The sequence below is a fragment of the Emys orbicularis genome, chromosome 15 (genome assembly GCF_028017835.1).
Source record: "Emys orbicularis isolate rEmyOrb1 chromosome 15, rEmyOrb1.hap1, whole genome shotgun sequence".
NCBI classification, from domain to species: Eukaryota; Metazoa; Chordata; order Testudines; family Emydidae; genus Emys; species Emys orbicularis.
The window spans coordinates 11,551,224-11,574,190 of NC_088697.1; the positions used below are offsets into that span (position 1 = coordinate 11,551,224).

At 45.3% G+C, this 22,967-nt stretch overlaps 1 pseudogene; it reads right to left on the reverse strand.

Moving 5' to 3' along the window:
• Positions 1 to 22,967, reverse strand: part of LOC135889360 (zinc finger protein 850-like) — a 126,068-nt pseudogene that overhangs the window by 45,351 nt on the left and 57,750 nt on the right.

Consider the following 22,967-nt stretch of genomic DNA (forward strand, 5'->3'; position numbering starts at 1 on the left):
GCTTGTGCTGTTTTCTCTGGACATCTGTGATCCTCACGGGGCTGGTTTGTATAAGGGGATTGTTGGCCCCTTACTAAAACTCAGTGGGGTTCTTTGGTTGGCTAGTTCCCAGTACCAAAAGGAAGGGGAAGGGTCGATGGGAAATCAGGACCTTGAGACTGACAGTCCCCAGGGGCAATGGGGAGAGGCCAAAGCTCCAGCTCACCCTGAGACACAGGGCAGGCAGTCTGATGAGGGAGTCACCAGGCCAGTGGGTCCCATCCTCTATGTAAGCTGGAGCTACCTCAGGCAGAGTGGAGCCGAGCTAAGGAGAGAGCAGGAGCCCAAGAAGAGCCAGGGAGCAGAGCTGTGCCGGTGTAATGCGAGAAACTGTTACCTGTAGGAATTTGCTACCTGTAGCAGTTACTCATATGTAAGAGATTGTAAAAAACTGCGATCTGATGTAATCTGCTACCAGTAGCAGCTACTGATACCTATGGTTGTTCATATTTGCTAACTTGTCCTAATTTGGTACTTCTCGCCTTTCCCATCTTCTGGTACAGAGATAGTGAATTGATACCAGTAGCAGTTACTGATACCTACGTTTGTTCTTATTTGATAACTTGTCCTAATTTGCTAAAACTTGACAGTGGTGGGGGATGGAAGGATAAAGTCTTCAGCTTCCAAACGACCCTGCCTGGTGTGTGTGTGTGTGTGTATATATATATATATATAAATAGATATATATAAAGTCAATTGCCTCTTAATATAGGATTGTAAAAAATAGAGTGAGATCATTTAAACATCATTTATTTTGCAGCTTCATTTACTGTGCTCACAATGTAGCATCCTGACACTGATACTTCTGCCCAAGTGACCAGAGGGTTGGATTCATTTTAGTGGGACACGTGGAGGATAATTTAAATTTTTAATTTCCGTAGGGTTCTCATTCAATATACTTGTATGCTGGTGTAATTTATCCCCATTACAGATTTATTACAAGAGCACAAGTCAGTCACAGAAGTGACACAGTACCCCAAGCGAGTCTAGGCTGACATAACTTGAGTTAACATAGGGTTGTAGTGTAGATATGGCCTAAGGTATGTGAAATGTTTGGGAGAGGTAACAGGAGAAGTATGAGGGTAGACCAAGTTTCATTCAGGTGTTTAGCTCCAGCTTTTCTGGAAGTGGCCTTATGGCACCATAGAATATATCATAGAATATCAGGGTTGGAAGGGAGCTCAGGAGGTCATCTAGTCGAACCCCCTCCTCAAAGCCCTAAAGGCTCAGGATCAAAGAGGCACATAAGCACAAAATATCATGTATTAATTAAAGTTTCTTGACCTCAGGGTGTATAACACATGTTTTTAGAATTCTTGTGGTTGTCAAGCCCTCTTGGGGTTGTAGATGTGTGCTCATTAGGTTTTGAAGGCCAAAACTATAAATGGGTTTAAAAAAGCATTAGATCAGTTCCGCAGGCTAGGTGCATCAGGTATTAGCCAAGAGAACCAGGAACGCATCCCCATGCTCTGGGTGTCCCTAAACCTCTGACTGCCAGGATGGGTCACCCAGTGATTGCCTGTTGTGTTCATTCCCTCAGAAGCACCTGGTACTGGCCCCTGTCAGAAGAAGACAGGATCCTGTACTAGATGGACTATTCGTCTGACCCACTACAGCAGTTCTAATGTTCAGCAAAAATTACAATAGATTTTTGCCTTTGACAAGGATGTTACATGAGAGAGTATACGGCCTTTATTGAATATTTGCTAATCAAATTCTACACACAAGCAATGGCATGCGGAAAAAAACAAAGGGCGAGATTGAGAGGCAAAACAGCAGTTGCAAAAGGCAATCGCCATTGAATAAAAATTTTTTTTGAGACCAGCCCAGAAATTCAGTCAGGCTGGAAGTCAGCTGATCCAGCAGAATAATCTTCTGCTCTAAAAATAAGAAGAAAAAGTTAGAATTAAAAATTCAAATTAGAAATCACAGTAAAAAAAACACAGCAAGTCCAATATTAGAAACACAGCTGTCATTGCTAAAACTAGCACGTACTTATTGCTGCATATTTTCAAGGAGGACTTGTTGGTAAAATATAAATTAAATAGCACAATGACCTGCATCTGCACAATAACAAAGCTAAATGATGACGTGATAAAAGTAATTCAGGGAATCCCAGCAGCAGATAAGACAAATTGGTGAACTGCTGTGAGACTTTATGCAGCCAGATACACTGATAAGGGATTCTTTGGTTCTGTAAAGGATTTCACTGAATGAAGTATCAGGGGGTAGCTGTGTTAGTCTGGATCTGTAAAAAGTGACAGAGTCCTGTGGCACCTTATAGACTAACAGACGGATTGCAGCATAAGCTTTCATGGGTGAATGCCCACTTCATCATCTGCCGAAGTGAGTATTCACCCATGAAAGCTTATGCTCCAGTATCACTGAATCAAGTCTCCTACAGCACCCCCATCTCTGCTCCTCCTCCTGCCTCTGTGTGTCCCAGAGCCGCTGAAGGGACTGTCCCGCACCCAGGCTCTCGCTCCTATTAGCACAGGAGAGTGAGCGCCCCTGGGAGCAGGGAAGTGACCAAGTCTCCCTGCCAGAGGGTGGGCAGAGGGGGAAGAAAGGAAAAGAGGAGAGAGAGACCGAACGGTGATAAGGAGAAATGTGGGGAAAGCAGCGCCCAGCTCTTTTCTCCAGCATCACCCCTGAGTAGATTGCACCTGAGCTCTGGGTAAATATCCCCCAGAGTCCAGGGTCTCCCAGATCCCCCTGTCTCCCCAGGGAATACACATAGGGGTCTCCTTCCTGGCAGGCGTGATTACAAGCAGCTGTAGGTGTCACCCTTATGCCAGGATTTGAGAAAGACAGCAAAGCTTGGGAACATGCATCTGTATTTACAGTCCAGTGTGACAATCCCTGCCCCAGGAGGGGTTTGTTCTCTACTCCTGCTGGATGGGCACAGAATGGGGCAGGAAAAGGCTTGTGTCAGTTTCTGGTGCTCCACATTCCTTAACTTAGAAGAGTATGAAATGAAGAAAATGGAGATTGAATTAAAGGGAAATATACAAATAAAAGTTCCAGCCCCTGTTGCTTATTGAAAGAAATGACTCAATAGCCCAGTTACATGTTTTATTAACACGAACAAATAAATCCAAGAGCACACATTACTAAGGCTAAATTACTATAGACCAGTGGTTCCCAAACTGGGGTTCGCAGAAGGTTACAGGGGGTTCGCAAGAAAAAACATCATTAATGGTGGCCAGAGGACCCCGGCATTGGAGGCAGCAGGTGGGACCCGGTTGCAGGGCAGACAACCAGAGCCTCAGGGAGAGCAGGGCCGTGCAGTTGGGGCTGGCAGCCCGAGCCCTGACCCCATCAGAGGGGTAGCCGGCAGCCCGAACCCCAGCGCTCCGGCGGGGCTGGCAGCCCCGAACCCCAGCGAGAGCGCGGCCGGGCAGTTGGGACTGGCAGCTCGAGCCCTGCTCCCCGTCAGCGGAGCAGCCAGCAGCCCGAACCCCAGCGCTCCGGCAGGGCTGGCAACCCCGAGCCCCAGGGAGAGTGGGGCCGGGCAGTTGGGGCCAGCAGCCCGAGCCCCAGAGGTCAGCGGGACCTGCAGCACAAACTCAGTGGAGCTCAGTTGACCGGGCCGATCAATGGGGTCCAGCAGCAAGAGCCCCAGGGAGTGTGGATCCAGCAGCCCAGGCCCTGGCGCGGGGCCAGTAGCCTGAGCCCTGTGGTGGGCAGGGTGGCAGCTGAGACCTCCAGACCTGCAGGTGGCAGCTCGGACTCCTGTCCTTGTCAGACAGGGGAAGTTGGCATGGAGGGCAGAGTGAGCAGGAGCAGTGCTGTACATGGGAGGTGATCCAAGCTAATTTGTCCCTCGCAGGACACCCTCCTAGGGAGAAACCTCGTGGCGGAAGAAAAGCTGTTTGGGAGCCAAACCAGCCGGAAGCATGTTGTAGCCAGTGTAGCAGTGTTAAGTTGCCTCTGTAATTGTCATTCTCTCTGGAGTGCTGTTTTGCTTCAGTGAGACTTGAGTGAATCTTCTCATTTTCTAGTTTGTTGGTTGTTAGCAGTCTCTCTGTGTTGTTTTTATTAGAACTTTTGTACATAAGTTCAATGGATAAGTGGCTGAAAAAGGAAAGTGTAAAGACACAAGAATCAGCTAGTGTTTCCTCAAGTCCACACTGTGGAAAATCTACGTCTAATGATCATGATGGTCCTGGAAAGTCACTTACAAAGAAAAGAAAATATGATGATTATATAAAATATGGCTTTACATGCATTGGTGATCAAGAATGTCCAAAACCACTGTGTGTGATTTGTGGTGATGTTCTAGCAAACAGCAGCCTCAAACCTTCTCTACTTCGGCGCCATTTAGAAACTAGGCATCCTGCACAACTCGACAAGCCTGTTGATTTTTTCAAGCGAAAATTAGCTGAGAGGAAAAGTGACATTACCAGTTTTATATCCAAAGCAAGTACTGATAATGAAAATGCACTTGAAGCCTCATACCGCGTGAGCTACCGAGTAGCAAAAGCATCAGAAGCCCATACCATAGCAGAGAGCTTGATTGGTCCATGTATAAAAGACGTAGTTCATTGCATGCTCGGAGAAAAGGCTGCAAAAAGGATTGACATGGTACCTTTGTCCAATAATACGTTGTCACGAAGAATTAATGACATGTCAAATAACGTAGAGACCATAATTGTACAGAGAGTGAAAAATAGTCCATATTATTCATAGATTCTAGGACTGGAAGGGACCTCGAGAGGTCATCGAGTCCAGTCCCCTGCCCGCATGGCAGGACCAAATACTGTCTAGACCATCCCTGATAGACATTTATCTAACCTACTCTTAAATATCTCCAGAGATGGAGATTCCACAACCTCCCTAGGCAATTTATTCCAGTGTTTAACCACCCTGACAGTTAGGAACTTTTTCCTAATGTCCAACCTAGACCTCCCTTGCTGCAGCTTAAGCCCATTGCTTCTTGTTCTATCCTCAGAGGCTAAGGTGAACAAGTTTTCTCCCTCCTCCTTATGACACCCTTTTAGATACCTAAAAACTGCTATCATGTCCCCTCTCAGTCTTCTCTTTTCCAAACTAAACAAACCCAATTCTTTCAGCCTTCCTTCATAGGTCATGTTCTCAAGACCTTTAATCATTCTTGTTGCTCTTCTCTGGACCCTTTCCAATTTCTCCACATCTTTCTTGAAATGCGGTGCCCAGAACTGGACACAATACTCCAGCTGAGGCCTAACCAGAGCAGAGTAGAGCGGAAGAATGACTTCTCGTGTCTTGCTCACAACACACCTGTTAATACATCCCAGAATCATGTTTGCTTTTTTTGCAACAGCATCACACTGTTGACTCATATTTAGCTTGTGGTCCACTATAACCCCTAGATCCCTTTCTGCCGTACTCCTTCCTAGACAGTCTCTTCCCATTCTGTAGGTGTGAAACTGATTTTTTCTTCCTAAGTGGAGCACTTTGCATTTGTCTTTGTTAAACTTCATCCTGTTTAACTCAGACCATTTCTCCAATTTGTCCAGATCATTTTGAATTATGACCCTGTCCTCCAAAGCAGTTGCAATCCCTCCCAGTTTGGTATCATCCACAAACTTAATAAGCGTCCTTTCTATGCCAATATCTAAGTCGTTAATGAAGATATTGAACAGAGCCGGTCCCAAAACAGACCCCTGCGGAACCCCACTCGTTATGCCTTTCCAGCAGGATTGGGAACCATTAATAACAACTCTCTGAGTACGGTTATCCAGCCAGTTATGCACCCACCTTATAGTAGCCCCATCTAAATTGTATTTGCCTAGTTTGTCGATAAGAATATCATGCGAGACTGTATCAAATGCCTTACTAAAGTCTAGGTATACCACATCCACAGCTTCTCCCTTATCCACAAGACTCGTTATCCTATCAAAGAAAGCTATCAGATTGGGTTGACATGATTTGTTCTTTACAAATCCATGCTGGCTGTTCCCTATCACCTTACCGCCTTCCAAGTGTTTGCAGATGATTTCCTTAATTACTTGCTCCATTATCTTCCCTGGCACAGAAGTTAAACTAACTGGTCTGTAGTTTCCTGGGTTGTTTTTATTTCCCTTTTTATAGATGGGCACTATATTTGCCCTTTTCCAGTCTTCTGGAATCTCTCCCGTCTCCCATGATTTTCCAAAGATAGAGGCTCAGATACCTCCTCTATTAGCTCCTTGAGTATTCTAGGATGCATTTCATCAGGCCCTGGTGACTTGCAGGCATCTAACTTTTCTAAGTGATTTTTAACTTGTTCTTTTTTTATTTTATCTGCTAAACCTACCCCCTTCCCATTAGCATTCACTATGTTAGGCATTCCTTCAGACTTCTCGGTGAAGACCGAAACAAAGAAGTCATTAAGCATCTCTGCCATTTCCAAGTTTCCTGTTACTGTTTCTCCCTCTTCACTAAGCAGTGGGCCTACCCTGTCTTTGGTCTTCCTCTTGCTTCTAATGTATTGATAAAAAGTCTTCTTGTTCCCCTTTATTCCCATAGCTAGTTTGAGCTCATTTTGTGCCTTTGCCTTTCTAATCTTGCCCCTGCATTCCTGTGTTGTTTGCCTATATTCATCCTTTGTAATCTGTCCTAGTTTCCATTTTTTGTATGACTCCTTTTTGTTTTTTAGATCATGCAAGATCTCATGGTTAAGCCAAGGTGGTCTTTCCTAACCAGCGGAATAGCTTGCTTTTGGGCCCTTAATAGTGTCCCTTTGAAAAACTGCCAACTCTCCTCAGTTGTTTTTTCCCCTCAGTCTTGATTCCCATGGGACCTTACCTATCAGCTCTCTGAGCTTACCAAAATCCGCCTTCCTGAAATCCATTGTCTCTATTTTGCTGTTCTCCCTTCTACCCTTCCTTAGAATTGCAAACTCTATGATTTCATGATCACTTTCACCCAAGCTGCCTTCTACTTTCAAATTCTCAACGAGTTCCTCCCTATTTGTTAAAATCAAGTCTAGAACAGCTTCCCCCCTAGTAGCTTTTTCAACCTTCTGAAATAAAAATTTGTCTGCAATGCAGTCCAAGAATTTGTTGGATAGTCTGTGCCCTGCTGTGTTATTTTCCCAACATATATCCGGATAGTTGAAGTCCCCCATCACCACCAAATCTTATGCTATACAGTTAGATGAATCAAGTGATGAAGCTAATCTAGCTATTTTGCTACTGTTTGTACGTTATGTGAATGAAGGTCTGGTTGAAGACGACTTGTTGTTTTGCCGACCATTGGAAGAACGTACAACTGGAGAAGATATCTTCCATCTGACTAATGCATATTTTCAAGAAAAGGAAATAGATTGGTCTCGTTGCCGAGGCATTTGCACTGATGGGGCCACATCAATGACAGGGAAGTATCCTGGATTTGTAGCTCGAACAAAAAATGTTGCATCAAAAGTCTCTTGGACTCATTACAGCATCCATAGACAAGTCCTCGCAACAAAACACATGCCTGAGGGACTGAAGGAAGTGCTGGACAATGCACTGAAAATGGTGAATTTCATAAAATCATGGTCAACAAATTCCAGAATATTTCATGTACTTTGTGAAGAAATGGGTAGTATACACGATTGTCTGTTGACCCATACTGAAGTTAGATGGCTCTCATTGGGCAAAATCCTGGTGCGCTTGATTGAGCTTAAAACGGAAATCCTAGTTTTTTTCAACAGCCACCCTTTCCACCTTGCCAGCTGTATGGAAAATAATGTCTGGCTCCAGAGCCTAGCTTATTTAGCAGATATTTTCTCAAGAATTAATGACCTACATTTCTCTCTTCAAGGTCTCAATATAACAGTTTTCAATGTGCAAGACCGAGTTGAATCCATGATAAAGAAGTTGCAGTTCTCGGAAAGTTGTTTGGAAAACAATCAAACAGTGTTTCAGTAATCTTCATGACTTCCTGGCAGAACATAAACTTCAGTTGGATCAGTGCACTAAAACCAATATAACTGCACACCTAAAAGGACTTTGCACAACTTTCAGGGATTACTTTCCAGCTATATCAGCGATAATGACTGGATTCGCAACCCTTTTGATGATACCACTTTCTCAACACAGATATTGAACACTGAGGAAAAAGAGAAAATGAATGAGATCTCCTGTGATTACAAACTGAAAAGGAGTTTCAGAAATCTGTCACTGATCAACTTTTGGCTGAGTTTAAGAAACGAGTACCCCCTTCTGGCAGAAAAAGCTGCTGCAGTTTTGTTACCATTTTCAACAACATACTTATGCGAGAAAGCCTTTTCCTCGTATGCACATCTGAAAACGAAATACAGAAACAGACTTGATGCCGAACCAGACCTGAGACTTTATCTTTCTCCAAGGGTTCCAGACTTCAAAGAGCTATGCAGAGCAAAGCAAGCACATCCATCACACTGAGGAAATTTAAATTTAAATTTAAAACCCTGGAAATATTCATTTTTAGGAGGGGGTTCATGAGATTTCACAATTTAGAGAAAGGGGTTGGCGGGCTGTTAAAGTTTGGGAACCACTGCTATAGACACCACTCAGCTAAGGGTTAAACAATACAATGATAAAGTTCAGGTCAAATCAGTAACTCAACGAGTTAACGATATTGCAGTGGAATCAAGTCATCAATTTAGTCAAACCATCAGATTAGTACAGCAGAAAATCAACCCTTATAAACCCTAAAAGAGCAACCCAAAAAGGCAGGTGCATATTTAGTGATGCCGAAACCCCAATCAGAGCTTTTTACCCAGGCAGTGCAACCCAGATTTAGCCAGCTGAATATCTCAACACCAAAACCAAATTATTGCTTACATTTAGCCTACAATCTCAAAGACAATTACAGTTTTCTCCTTAGATGTCACTATTGTGTAGCTAACACTTCTCCTTGCCCTCTCGCCCCAGAACACATACAGACCTTAGAGAGACATTAGTAAAAGAAGTTCAAACAGCTCTCGCTGAACAATACATATCTGACAGCTCAATGCCTTGCAATGCTTCCATAGGTGAGAAGCATGCATTCAGTCATTTCATAGGGCAGAGTTTTAAGGCTATTAAGATTTGGGGAACTATTCTTCCTAGCATCTTCCCTTTGTAGATTTCAGAGGTGTTCACACACACAGAGAGAGCCGCACTATTACACCCCAATGTAACAGAAAGGCTGGGAGGTCTCCAAGTTCATAAAAAGAAACAGACACAGAATAGAAAAAGGAACAAAGCATTTCTAAGATAAGGGGTTGGATCTCTGCACCTCTCGGTTTTTGGATTCACCTGGAGTAGGAACTGTAGCTGCAGTTTAGGAACCAGGTAATGGCATAGATGGTCCAGCACTTTGGACTCGCAGGGTTTTGTTGACATTGTGCTTCATTCCCCAGAGGGATCAGTCCCAGGATCCTGGCAGTCAGTCTGTCTGAGGCTATGTCTACACTGGCAGAGTTACAGCACTGGGAGTTCAGTGCCACTCACAGAGCGGTGAAGGGAAACTGCTATTGTGTGTTCACACTGTCAGCTGCCTGTGCAATAGCGTGTTCACACTTGCGGCACTTGCAGCAGTGTTCACCCCACCGTGCATCGCTTCCTCTTCTGCTGCTAAGAGTTGTGAGAAGGCAGAGGGGGTCACGGGACATCCTGAGTCCTGTCCCAATGTCCCATGAGGCATTGCTTCACATCCCAGCAATCCCTGCGCCTCCGTCCGCATTTGGCGCCATCTTTCAATGGTTGGTGTACTGCGCATTCTGCCTCTTCGTACTACAGGAATGGATCCCGCACTGTTGACCAATATGCTACACGTCACGAGTGGCAGTGGAGTTATTCCTTAAACTACAAAGGCAAAGGAGTTCAACAATGATCTCGCCACACGCAGTAGCTACGACAGGAGATTGCTTGTGGCATTCACGGAGGTGCTGACCACAGTGGAACGCTGCTTTTGGGCTCAGCAAACAAGCACCGAGTGGTGGGATCACATCGTCATGCACATCTGGGATGACAAACAGTGGCTGCAGAGCTTTCAGATGAGGAAAGCCACAATCATCCATCTAGCCCAGTGTGCTGCCTGAGAGTGACCAGTGCCAGAGACATCAGAGGTAATGAACAGAACAGGCCTGTTGACCTGCAAGGTGAGGGTCTTTCACCCTTACCTTTAACTTTATTGTTGTCGATTCCTCCTTATGCTATCTTACTACCCCTCCCCCGAGGTTTCAGGACAAATCAGGTGTGAACCACTCCTTTGATACAGACGTGTCCCAATGAAAGAAACACAAGGCCAGTTTTGGGGAGATTTCCAGAGCCAGGCCTGAGGGTTAAACAGCTGTGCTCAAAAGGAAAAGGGGCCTCAGCACCTATAAAAATAACTGGTTGCAAAAACAAAACAAAAATTACATTAAAAAAACCAACCCCCTAAAAACCAACCCAGAAAAGCTACCATCACACATCCATCACCATTTTAGATTTGGACATCTCCTGCCTGATGTGACATCTTTGCTTTGCAAACAAGAGACCTGGAGAACTCTGTGGCTGTTACCCTCTAACTGGGTAAAAGGTTCCAAATCTTGTCTCAAGTAATTTTCCTCTTAACAGAAGATTTAAAATTTATCAAAATAAATTCAATTTGAAATAGAAATAATTACAGTCTATACTGGGTCTCTATTCTCACACATGCTATTTCTCTCACATATTCCCCTACTCTTATTCCTCTGGAGTGAGGTTTTAATTTCAGGATTAGCCTCCATTTCCTATACAGTAGGAGGGGGCAGGGAGAGAACTGGAAGAAAACCTGAATTATATTGTAACACTGAAAGTTATCACATCATCAGCCTCTTCCGTGACACTAATTAACTTCATGTTTAATTTCATTGTCGCTGGTAACAACTTATTTAACGATTACAAAATATAAACTGATTGGGCAGTTTTCTCTTAATTCCCATTTCCACCCAGTGAGCTTTGTGTGAAGTCACATTCTACAATAACCTAGGAGCCTTCCATTTCTGTGAGTTCATTTCTCCCTGGGTCTTCTCCCAGAAGTGTGGGTGGAAGGGGGTCTCACACTACGTGGGAAGGCTGCATCATGAGAAAAACCACCTGTGCTCTATTTTCACACGTTCTAATCTTTCAAAGTAGCAGGAGGTGGAGAACTGATACAAATGCATTAGACTTAATAGCAAATCTAAGAGACCAAACCACAGACTCTGAACTCAGCATTCATGTATCCTGCAGTCTGAACTTGGAATCTGATACATTCCCTCATTGCCTACCATCATTTGCCCAGCATCGAAGTGCTTCTTGTGCAACAAGGCAGCCAGATTCGGACCCAGAGGCATAGAATGGCTCTGAAGGAATCAGCTGTTTCTCTCTGTGACTAATGAAATTTTGGATCCAAATGGTAAAAGACAGTTGTGCCCAATTTAATCATGGCATCCTTCAGGTGTGTGACCAATGCCACTTAACTAGGGAGCAGGGTTCTAAAAATAGTTTACCTGGGCCACAGGTCACCATAGCTTCCATCTCTGGGGTGAAAATCAACCACCAGTACCTGCAATTTCTACCTGAGTTCTTGTCAAATCTTTGACCTTACTTGGAGTAATTTTACACTTTCCTGGCGTAGAATACTTCACCAACCACACAACATATCAGTAGCGATAGTGAGGTATAACTCACTCAACAATGCCCTTTTATTTCTTTAATCTGGTGGCACAGATTTAAATTAGGGACTAAATTCAGGTGCTGCTTAGAATACCTGTAAGACACCAAATGTCAGGTGCCTATTAAAAATAGGTATCTTTCTGCAGCTATATCACATTCAATATGGATTTCATTTTCTACACATTTGCAGCATCTCCCAGGAGTGAGCTGAAGAGAAATGTCACTTGCATTTCCCCCATCTCTACCTAGATAGGGATTGCATTTCCCAAATAATAGGCAACATGCACCTGATTAGGAAGGAGATATCTTCAGGAGCGACCTCCTGCAGAGCCCGTGCCACAACTGCTTTGGGAGCCCAATGCATGGGTATTTTGCTTAGTTCCAAGTCATTTACTAGGGAATCCTCTTGCCAGCCCTTTAGAAAAAATATTGACCTAACCAACTGAACAATAGGGGGATTGGGATGGTGATGGGGAATAAGGAAATCCCTCTGACATACCCGATCTTCTTCTGTTGTTACAGAGGGTGAAATAATATTTTTCCCTATCCCTGCCCTGTTCCTGCTCTTTGTTATAGTTCAAACACAGGGCACAGGTAGTTTTTGCCTCAGTGTAGCTTGTTGGGATCAAACCTCTCTCCCTCATCTGGAGCTCATGAACATTCCTGGCTGGAGGGACACACACTCCTACGACTCAAAAGGAAAGGAGTGGATAGAAAAGATTAGAGGACTGACCCCAAAGAAGGTGAGCAGCAAAAGGCAGAACCAGGCAACTCATCTGGTGGAGCTGAGGACCACGGTGAATATGGTGCAAAAATCGTTATGTGGGAATTAGCATATGTTGATTTTTTTTAGAAAAAAATCTTTGGCCAGCCCTAGACAAGGGATTTATTACAGTTCTCGCCCATGTGGATTCTCTGATGTTTGATAAGGTGTGAGCTCCGACTGAACCTTTTCCCACACTCAGCGCATGTGTAGGGCCTCTCTCCTGTGTGGATTCTCCTATGTCTTCTCAGGGTAGAGCTGTGATTGAAGCTTTTCCCGCACTCAGAGCATCCATATGGTTTTTCACCGGTGTGGATTCTCCTATGTGCGCTCAGGGCAGAGATCTGATTGAAGCTTTTCCCGCACTCAGAGCATCCATACGGTTTCTCACCTGTGTGGATTCTCCTATGTGTGATAAGGTGTGAGCTCCGCCTGAAGCTTTTCCCGCACTCAGAGCATGGGTAGGGTGTCTTTCCTGTGTGGATTCTCTGATGTCTGATAAGGTGTGAGCTCCGATTGAAGCTTTTCCCGCACTCAGAGCATGGGTAGGGTGTCTTTCCTGTGTGGATTCTCTGATGTGTGATAAAGTTTGAGCTCCGACTGAAGCTTTTCCCGCACTCAGAGCATGTGTAGGGCATCTCTCCTGTGTGGATTCTCCTGTGTGCGCTCAGGGCAGAGCTCTGACTGAAGCTTTTCCCGCACTCAGAGCATGTGTAGGGCGTGTCCCCTGTGTGGATTCTCTGATGTGTGATAAGGGCAGAGCTCTGACTGAAGCTTTTCCCGCACTCGGAGCATCCATACGGTTTCTCACCTGTGTGGATTCTCCTATGTGAGATAAGGTGTGAGCTCCGACTGAAGCTTTTCCCGCACTCAGAGCACGTGTAGGGCCTCTCTCCTGTGTGGATTCTCTGATGTCTGATAAGGTGTGAGCTCCGACTGAAGCTTTTCCCGCACTCAGAGCACGTGTAGGGCCTCTCTCCTGTGTGGATTCTCTGATGTCTGATAAGGCGTGATCTCCGACTGAAGCTTTTCCTGCACTCAGAGCATGTGTAGGGCGTCTCTTCCAAGTTGATTCTGTCGCGGGTTATAAGGTTTGAGTGGCTACTGAAGTTTTCCTCTGGCCTCCCCTGAGTCTCACAGGCTTTTGCTTTTTCTCGGAGTGCACAACTCCCGGAAACATTCCCTTTGGATCTTCCTGATAACGTTCCATGTGGTTTTACTTGCTCAGCATCTTCCTGATGGGGTTTCTCCTCATTCTCACTCACCATCCCATTACCTGAATGGGAGACAAAGAGAATCCAGACACAGGTCACTCCCTGTACCAGAAAGAAAGGAAATCTCAGAGAGAGAGAGGAATGGAAAAAGGGATGAACAACCGAAAATATGTGTGGGAGAGAGGAAGGGATCAGTTTTAGTCCGCATCTCACCAGAACACTCAGGGAAAAGCGAGATGGGGAGGGATCTGCTGCCAGTTGTCAGTCAGAATGATTCCACATCTGCAGAGAACAATCCTAAACTTGGAGAGCTCACAGGGTCTTTGTAGGGCATCCCAAATGTTTCCTGCATTCCCAAACAGTTGTTGAGTTGGTTTAACCAATTTCTCACCTCTCGGGAGCTCTTCTTTCTCAGAGCCCTGGAGGTCCAGGATCCACGGCTCTTCTCCTCGTTCCAGCTGTGAGATCACATCAGGTTTGGAAACTGGAAACCCTACTCCAGGTAAAGAAAACAAGGGAGGTCAGTGGAATTTATGGGATACTTGTCACAAAGAATATTCCATGGTTTTAACCACAGCTCATTTTTAAGCAGTAACATCCCAAAGCCATCTTCTTTGGCTCAAAGTGGCAGGAGAGTTATTATTATAATAAATCATATGCATTACCTTAGTGCCTCAGGACCAAGTAACAGCGGGTCCCCATTGAGCTAGGCAAATTACAAACCCAGAATAGTAGATGGCCCATGCCCTGAAGAATTTACAATCTAAATAGACAAGACGGACCCAGAATGGGGGAAGGGGTAGAACCCACTGTTAGAATAGAGATATTCAGGCCTGCCTGTAAAGCCTATACTTTAAGAACTTAGGTGTATTTTTATCACTTTGTTTTTATACCTCTGTAACTAGCTAAGAATCAAAATCACAGTCCGCCTGTGTATGGGCCTTGTCTCACTAGGATAGTCTGAGGCCTTGTTCTCAGGCTAAGGCCTTTGGCTAAGCAGCAGTGGCAGCCATAAGCTGGGAAGCATAGGGTCACATCCTCACATCCCAAACCAATCACACTGAAATAAGGTGGTATTGGGCTGTTAGGAAGACAATCCTGTCCCGATAGTGCCCATCACCACCAGATAAAGAAACAGATCTTAAGATGGTTAAAGAAAACTTAGTTTGATAGCATCCTGTCTGGCAAGAATTCACTTGTCAATGGTTGTGGTTGTGAAACCCTCATTTCCGTATAGTTTTATCTTTATGGCCCCCACTTTTATATTGTCAATCAGTCTGGTTCTCTAATTGTTTCTGTCTGCTGTATAATTAATTTTGCTAGGTGTAAGTTAATTAGGGTACTGGGATATAATTGGTCAGAAAATTATGTTACAATATGTTAGAATTCGTTAGTTAAATTTCAGTACAATGACTGGTTAAGGTATAGCTGAGAATATTATTATATAAACAGGGTCAAACAGGAGGGGGAAGGGAAACTGGAATCATGTTTGTTAAGGGGGGAAAGGAAACAGGGAATGGGGACACGGGCAAGACTCTGTGGCATCAGAGCTGGGAAGGGGGACAAGAGGAAAACGCTCTGCAGCATCAGAGCTGGGCAGGAAACACTGGGGAACAGCCTCTATCGCGTATAGAGATAAGCCCGACTGCTGTGAAGGGCTTCGGAATATGCCTGCTTGGAAACTAACCCCGATAAACATGGCATTCTCTGCGCTTCGGACTTCTGGTCTTTTGCTGCTTGCTGTCTGCGTGACAAGAACCAGGGAAGTGGGATGGTGAAGGGAAACCCCTGTAACAAAACTGACATGACCTGATAAGCAACAGGTAAGCCTTTAAGGAAGGTTTTAATACACTTTGGAACTGATGAGGGATTCCGACGAGGACTGATGAGGGGGCGATGGTAAATACACATTTAGATCCTTTTCTTGTTTTATATCTTTTCCACAGAAGGCGCACTGGCATACTGTCATGGATCCATAGGATCTGTGCAATGCCCTGGCTTTTAAACAGTCCTTGGGAGGTGCCCCTTGAGTGCACTAGACCTCCAAGGGGTCCCACTCTTCCACAAGGATAGGACATGTAGCTTCAACACCTGAGACTGAGCCTCTGGCTTCAACACTCCTATTTCAACCTGTGAGCTCTGCCAGCAGGTCCAGCTGAACGACACTCCTGGTCAGAGACTGTTCCTCAGTCAATGCACAGAGCAAATGTTTGCTGTGACACTGGGCAGACTTTTAAAACATAGCAGAGCTTATTAGTCAACTGAGCACTGGAAAGTCCTTAGATTAGGACAGAGAAGCAAAGAAGACAATATAGTCCATACTGGCCAATGTTTACTGGCTTTGGTTTCCTTTCACTGTGACTGTCCATTTGTCTTCGCTCTGGCAGAGCTTCCTGCGTCTGCGAGCCCAGTTCTTCCTGCTCCCCAAAACATAACGAGTCCATGTGTGCTTCACTCAGCCAAGCAGATATCCTCCCATGGACAGGTAATAATTATTTCCTTGTCTCTGTTGGGTATTCCATTGATGTAGGCTGGTCCCAGCCAGTCCTTAATAACCCATTTATATCACCCCATAACAGCTACGTGACAAAACACCTCATGTCTCCTGCTCTTTATAATCATAGCAATACCAATCACAGAGGGAAACAGAGGTGTGTATTGGCATCATACAAGTATCACCAAAATTGCCACCTCTATCACACACACACACTGCTCACAGCCCTTGGAGAGAGAGCAAAGCACAGGAGCGGGAGCTTATTCCAGTGAACACAGTGGAGGAGAAGCTGCAATCCTCACACCTTAGTCAAAAAGGAGAGGCATGTGGGTCCCCACCCATAGAGAGGGGCTGGCTAGAGGCCTGATACAGGAGAGCGCATTCCTTGAGCAGACCGCGGAGGCAGGTCAAAGGCTTAGCTATCCCAGAACTGTGACATCGCAAAAGCACATTTTGGGGCATTAAGAAATCTAGTGACTCAGGTGTAATGGGAGGGAGAATTAAACTCCCCCAGCGTGTGGAGAAGGCTGGGGAATTAAACCCTAAAATTCAGGAGCAACAGCCTCTAATACTTCCAGAAAAGGAGAATGTAAGAAACAAGAACTGGGCCATGCAACCTAGGAGGGACAGGCTCAAAGATCCAAGGAGCCTGGAGGGAAAACAGCTTGTGGCTGCTGTAGATGGGGAGAGAGGGGACAAGACTCTCTCCAAACTCTCACTCCTGCTGACCCCGACCTGATTTTATGATCTATGACCTAGTCTCATGTCTTGTCGGCAATTTTATACTTGCTAGAGGTAAAATGTCATTCTCAGAGTATTGCTTATTAGCTTGGAACATGCGTGGAGGGGCAAGGAGGTGATCATATATAAATGGGTTATTAAGGGCAGGGACTACACTACAGCTGGGATTAAAGCTCTGAGATCGATCCACCGGTGGTCGATGTAGCGGGTCTAGTAAAGACCCACCAAATCGACTACAGATCTCTCTGCAGTCGAACCCTGTACTCTACCCTGACGAGAAGAGTAAGGTAAGTAGACCCTGCGGTAACTCTACCTAAGGTACATAGGTTGACTTACCGCAGTAGTGTAGACATAGCCTGAGCTTGCTACAATAAAGGGTCTTATATTAGGTTGAGGCTCTGTGGGAATAGTTATGCTGAAGAATGGAATTTACCTGAATAGGCCTAAGGAGAGAATCCCAGGTCAGATATTTTGCACCTCCATTTTGAGAGACTAACGAGGAACCGCAAACAGGTGCAGTACACTACAGGATTCTGAAAGAAGGAAGTTTGGGGCGGGCTTCAGCAATTAGGTTGCTATGAAGTATCTCAGCAGTTGGACCGCATTCATATATTGGAATTATTAATAAATAAGTGATGTAAATCATGAGTATTAATGCTTGATGCATAATTATGGACTTCCCAAAGGCCACGTATGGTTTGGGGCAGCTATTGACATTATTATAATCAGAGTAAAGGAGCAGATATGGTATATAGCCATCCTATTACCATAAGAAAGCGGATAAAATACCTCTCCTACTTACCATTTTTTCATTTTGTCGGGTCCCCGAGACAGTGTAAACTGAAGGAGGGCCTCCCTTCTGATGGTCTCCCTTGCCCCTCCATCTTTGTTTCCAATGGTGTCCCTAATTTGTAAGTACGCATAGTGCAAGACCCTCTTTACTGTACTTACCTTAATCTAATCGTTATGTGTATTGATTTTTGCCTATGATTTCAATTATAACTGTCTGTATTAAATCAAGTTCTGTGTGTTTCACCAAATTTCATCTCCTCCATTAACTTTGAGTAGCCATTTACAAGGACAAGTTGTACCCCAACACGTAATCTTATAGGTGTAAAAATTGTACAGACTACACTACCACCCTGTGACATCATCAACCAAGTCCCCATTTGTGCCTGGGTAGGGGCCCTGGTACGGGAGGGAGGAATGCAGCAAGGACTCAGGATGGTTGGCCAGGGTCGCTGTGCATAGAGATGGGGAGGTTATATGGGGAGAGAGGTAATGAGTGGGAGAGGGAGGTCAAGAGTTAAAATAATAATATTTGGGGGGGAAATGTACAATTAAGTGAAACTGAACAGAAATAAAACTGGAGTGTAGGCTCTAAAGCAACAAGGCTTGGATAGGGATTCGGGGTTAAAGGTCTGGGATCCCCCAAGCTCTAGATCCCCAAACCTCTCCTCCCTCCCACTGACCCACCCAGCCCACTTCCTGGGTGCCCTTCCTACACACTCCCCTCCACTTCGTCCCATTACTCTCAGCCGGCACCACCTCCCGGCACCTTGGGAACTTCTCGTGTTCCCTTCTCGTCTCTCACTACCTCATCCCTCCATGCTGCTTCTTAACTCTAATCCTGTACACACCATCCCCATGTCCTGGCACCCCAGGATTATCTACTCCCCGCTTCTCTTCCCCTCCCACAGCTCTGTTCTCCCTTCACCTGTGGGGTCCTGAATGGCAACATTATACGCTCTCCTATCAAAAGAGGAGCTCATCTGACTGTCACACAAGCCATGCAGGAGTCCTATACTATTTACTTAATTTAGAATTCTACAGGCAGCATATTTTCCTCTTAAAATGAGGAAAAGGCATGAAAGCTACAGTTATTAATGTAGATATTAATGTATCCAATAACGATACATTAAATGCAATTTTAAAATGACCGATAACACCAAAAAGGCACATGTCCAAAAATTATACTAGTGGGTGGGAGATAAGGCAAAAAAAAGGGGGGCAAGGAAACTTGTCAAAACTTGTATGATGAATAAAGGTATAAAGTTATTACTACTTAGCTTCTTTAGAGACCCCACAGCATCTAATAATTGAGGGGACGGGAATCCTTACCCAGCGAGGTTACATTGTCATAGTTCTCCTGCATGACATCCCTGTAGAAGGCTCTCTGAGTGGGGTGCAGCAGAGCCCACTCTTCCCTGGTGAAATACACAGCCACCTCCTCGAAAGTCACCGGCCCCTGAAAGAGAAAGAGTCCAACACTCAGTACCTGCTGCCCCAGTTACAACCCCACTATTCACGGAACAGCAGCACCAGGTAAATGGAAGCTCCAGGAGGCACATGTTAACAGAGTCCCACCCCACCTTGCCTAGAGCAGCCAGGAGGCATCAGAGGGTAGATAGAGAGAACCTTTGTGTCTCCCAGCTGACAGAAGGAGGCAGGATCTTCACATTTATCACATACCTACTAGCCAGAGCTTGATATAGGAGATGGGGCCGTCTCTGGACCCTGCTGGTGGCTCCCTGCTAGGAATCCCAACACTCTCCAAATAAAATATATGGAAGAAAGGGGAAGTCAATAGTAAAGAATATAAGTTAGAAGGTCAGAATTGTAGAAAATTGGTAAGGGAAGCTATCAGAAATCAATGATCAATCAATGAAAATAAGAAGAAAGTTATTAAAAGTATATTAAGTACAACATTAAACCTAATAATGGTAGTGGTAAATTATTAGATGGAAATGGCAGAATTATCAAAAATAATACAGAAGAGGTAAAAGTGTTCAATAATTATTTCTCTCCTGGATTTGGAGAAAAACAGATGATGTAACTCTTATCATAAGATGTTGACGACGACAGTCTTTCCATTCCAACAGTAACTCACGAGGACATTAAACACCATCTATTAAAGTTAGATGTGTTTAAATCAGTGGGTCCAGATATGTGCCAATATTTAAAAAGTGTAAAAGAGATGACCTATCTCATAACAAGAGTGTTAGTCTAAAATTGATACTGGGCAAGAGAATGGAGCAGCCGATACTGGATTTCATTAATAAAGAATTAAAGGGGGGCTAATATAATTAGTACCCATTAACAAAGGTTTAGACACAATAGATCCTATCAAACTAACTGGATATCCTTATTGGATGAGATCCAAGTTTGGTCGCAGCTAATAGTACTGATGTAATATACCTAGACTTCTGTAAGGGATATGACTTGGTTCAGCACAATATTTTGACTAGAAAACTAGAAAGATACAAAATACACATGGCATACATTAAATAGATTAAAAACTGTGATTGTAAATGGGGAACCATAGTCGAGTGGATTTCTTTCTAGTGGGTTCCCGCAAGGATTGGTTCTTGGCCCTGTGATTTTTCACTTTCTTATCAATGACCTAGAAGAGAATATAAAATCATCACTGATAAAGTTTGCAGTTGCCACAAAGATTGGGTGTGGTGGTAACTAATAAAGTGTCAGTAGATTCAGGCTCCAGCACTGGGAGTCTGGGAAGTTTTCCCAGCACTGGCTGGGGGGTTATTTCCTGTTCCACAAAGAGGGGAAGTTCCATTCCCAACTCCTGTGCCTTGAAATTAAGACCTATCTCACACTACACCCCATATTCACCATAGTGGTAGGATTATAATATGATTCGGACATAATTATGAGGTATTTTGTGCAAGATGCGTCATGTGCAGGGTCACTGGAAAAGTTATAATTTCCTGAATAGGATTATCCTATTTGTGTGCATGGATCATGTTTGTCACTGAAGTTATGGATATTGACTATGTATCTGTATTTCAAATATGCTTACTCTGGGTAACATCCACAACGAGCCTTTCAGGTACAACACTGAAGAAGGCAGACAGTGCTGATGGCTCATCAACAAAGACAATGGACCGTGGAAGAGCTTAGCCTTCCTGTGAATGTTCCAGCCAGCCTATGAGTCATGGCTACAGCAGGGCATGCTAGGGCATGTGACCAGACCACATGACACTGAACTCCATTTTGGTACCTGTATTTTTCCAGAAAGGGGACTGGGAACTGAGTTTGGAACAAAGGGTTCCCGCCATATGGAAAAGCTACATAAGGTGGGGTGTGACATCATCTCTTGGCCTCATTCCCCAGACAAGAGAACTCCTGGAAGCACCTGAGGAACAAAAACTGAACTGGGGGATGTGCTGGTGGACTGCTTCAATCATCAGTCAGGGTGAGAAACTGCTAATTCAAATTCTATGCAGCTAGTAAAGGGGCGGGAAAACTTTTTGGCCTGAGCGTCGCATCGGGTTTTGGAAATTGTATGGAGGGCCGGTTAGGATTCAGGGGGCCTGGGGCAAAGCAATTTTGAGGGCCCCTTCCATAAAAATAAGTGGCAATACTACAGAATACTATATTCTTGTGGGGGCTCCTGCAGGGCCCGGGGCAAAATGCCCCACTTGCCCCGCCCTCTGAGCGGCCCTGCTGACCTCCCTGACCCCTATCCACACCCCCACCTCCTGACCACCACCCCGAACTCCCCTGCCCTCTATCCAACCCCCCCGCTCCCTGCCCCCTTACCATGCCTGGAGCACCGGTGGCTGGCAGCACTACAGCCTCACACCGCGCAGCACAGAGCACCGGGTCAGGCTGGGCTCTGCAGTGGCGCTGCCCCAGGAGCTCGCAGCCCCACCGCCCAGAGCATTGTGCCAGTGGCGGGGCAAGCTGTGGCTGCCGCGGAGGGGGAACAGGAGGGGAGGGACCAGGGCCTAGCCTCCCGGGCCAGGAGCTCAGGGGCCGGGCAGGAGGGTCCTGCGGGTGAGATGTGGCCTGCAGGCCATAGTTTACCCACCTCTTATCTAGTATGCTAGGCTCAGTTTGAGTTTCTGGTTATTTCCCAAGTAATCTGCTTTGATCTATTTGCTATCACTTATCGCTGGGAAATTGGTTGTTGTTTTCTGTCTGTCCTTGAGTGGCTTAGGTAAAGCACTCAGGTAGCTTAACTGAGTGTATGGCGCCACCTGCTGTAGTGTTGGGTGATAAAAAGGCCTGGAGAGGCTGGCTGAATCTCCAGCAAAGCAGTGTGAGAAGGGCCAGCCCAGGTTCAGGGTTAGAGGGCACAGAGGTTCCCAGAAGCCCCCCAGACAGCACCCCGGGGTGACAACCCATTACACCCTAGATTACACAAGTCTCAGCAAGTTTGTCACATCCTGTCCCCTCCCTTTCTCCACCCTAGATAGTTCCTATCTCCCACCACCTCTAGCATCACCCACCCGCCTATGCCTTTACTGCTCCTCTCTCTCCAAGCAGAACCCATCACCAGCTCCCTGATAATCCCTTACCTGAGCCAGCTGCATTGCGGCCATTTCCTTCCCCCTGGGAGGAGGGGATGATCTGGAGCGAAACGTGGACGTTATTCTGTAGCCTGCCAGGGCGAGAAGGGCAATGTGAGAGAATTCAGATGGGGTTTTTGTCCATTCCACAAGCCGATTCCCCCCAGATTTTTCCCTGCTAATGGACATTCTAGGTTCTGCCACACTGCGAAGCACAGAGTGACCTTATTCCAGTACACGCCTAGCCCCCTCCCACCAGGCTGTAACCCTCTGACACATGGTGAAACCCTCCCAGTAGCAGAGTCTCTCTGTTACACTTATCAAGTTTGCGGAGGATACCAAGCTGGGAGGAGTTGCAAGTGCGTTGGAGAATAGGATTAAAATTCAAAATGATCTGGACAAACTGGAGAAATGGTCTGAAATATATAGGATGAAATTCAATAAGGACAAATCCAAAGTACTTCACTTAGGAAGGAACAAGCAGTTGCACACAAAGAAAATGGGAAATGACTGCCTAGGAAGGAGTACTGCGGAAAGGGATCTGGGGGGTCACAGTGGATCACAAGCTAAATACGAGTCAACAGAGTTACACTGTTGCAAAAAAAGCAAACATCATTCTGGGATGTATTAGCAGGAGTATTGTAAGCAAGACACGAGAAGTAATTCTTCCACTCTACTCCGCGCTTATTAGGCCTCAACTGGAGCAGTGTGTCCCGTTCTGGGCACCACATTTCATGAAAGATGTGGACAAATTGGAGAAAGTCCAGAGAAGAGCAACAAAAATGATTAAAGGTCTAGAAAACA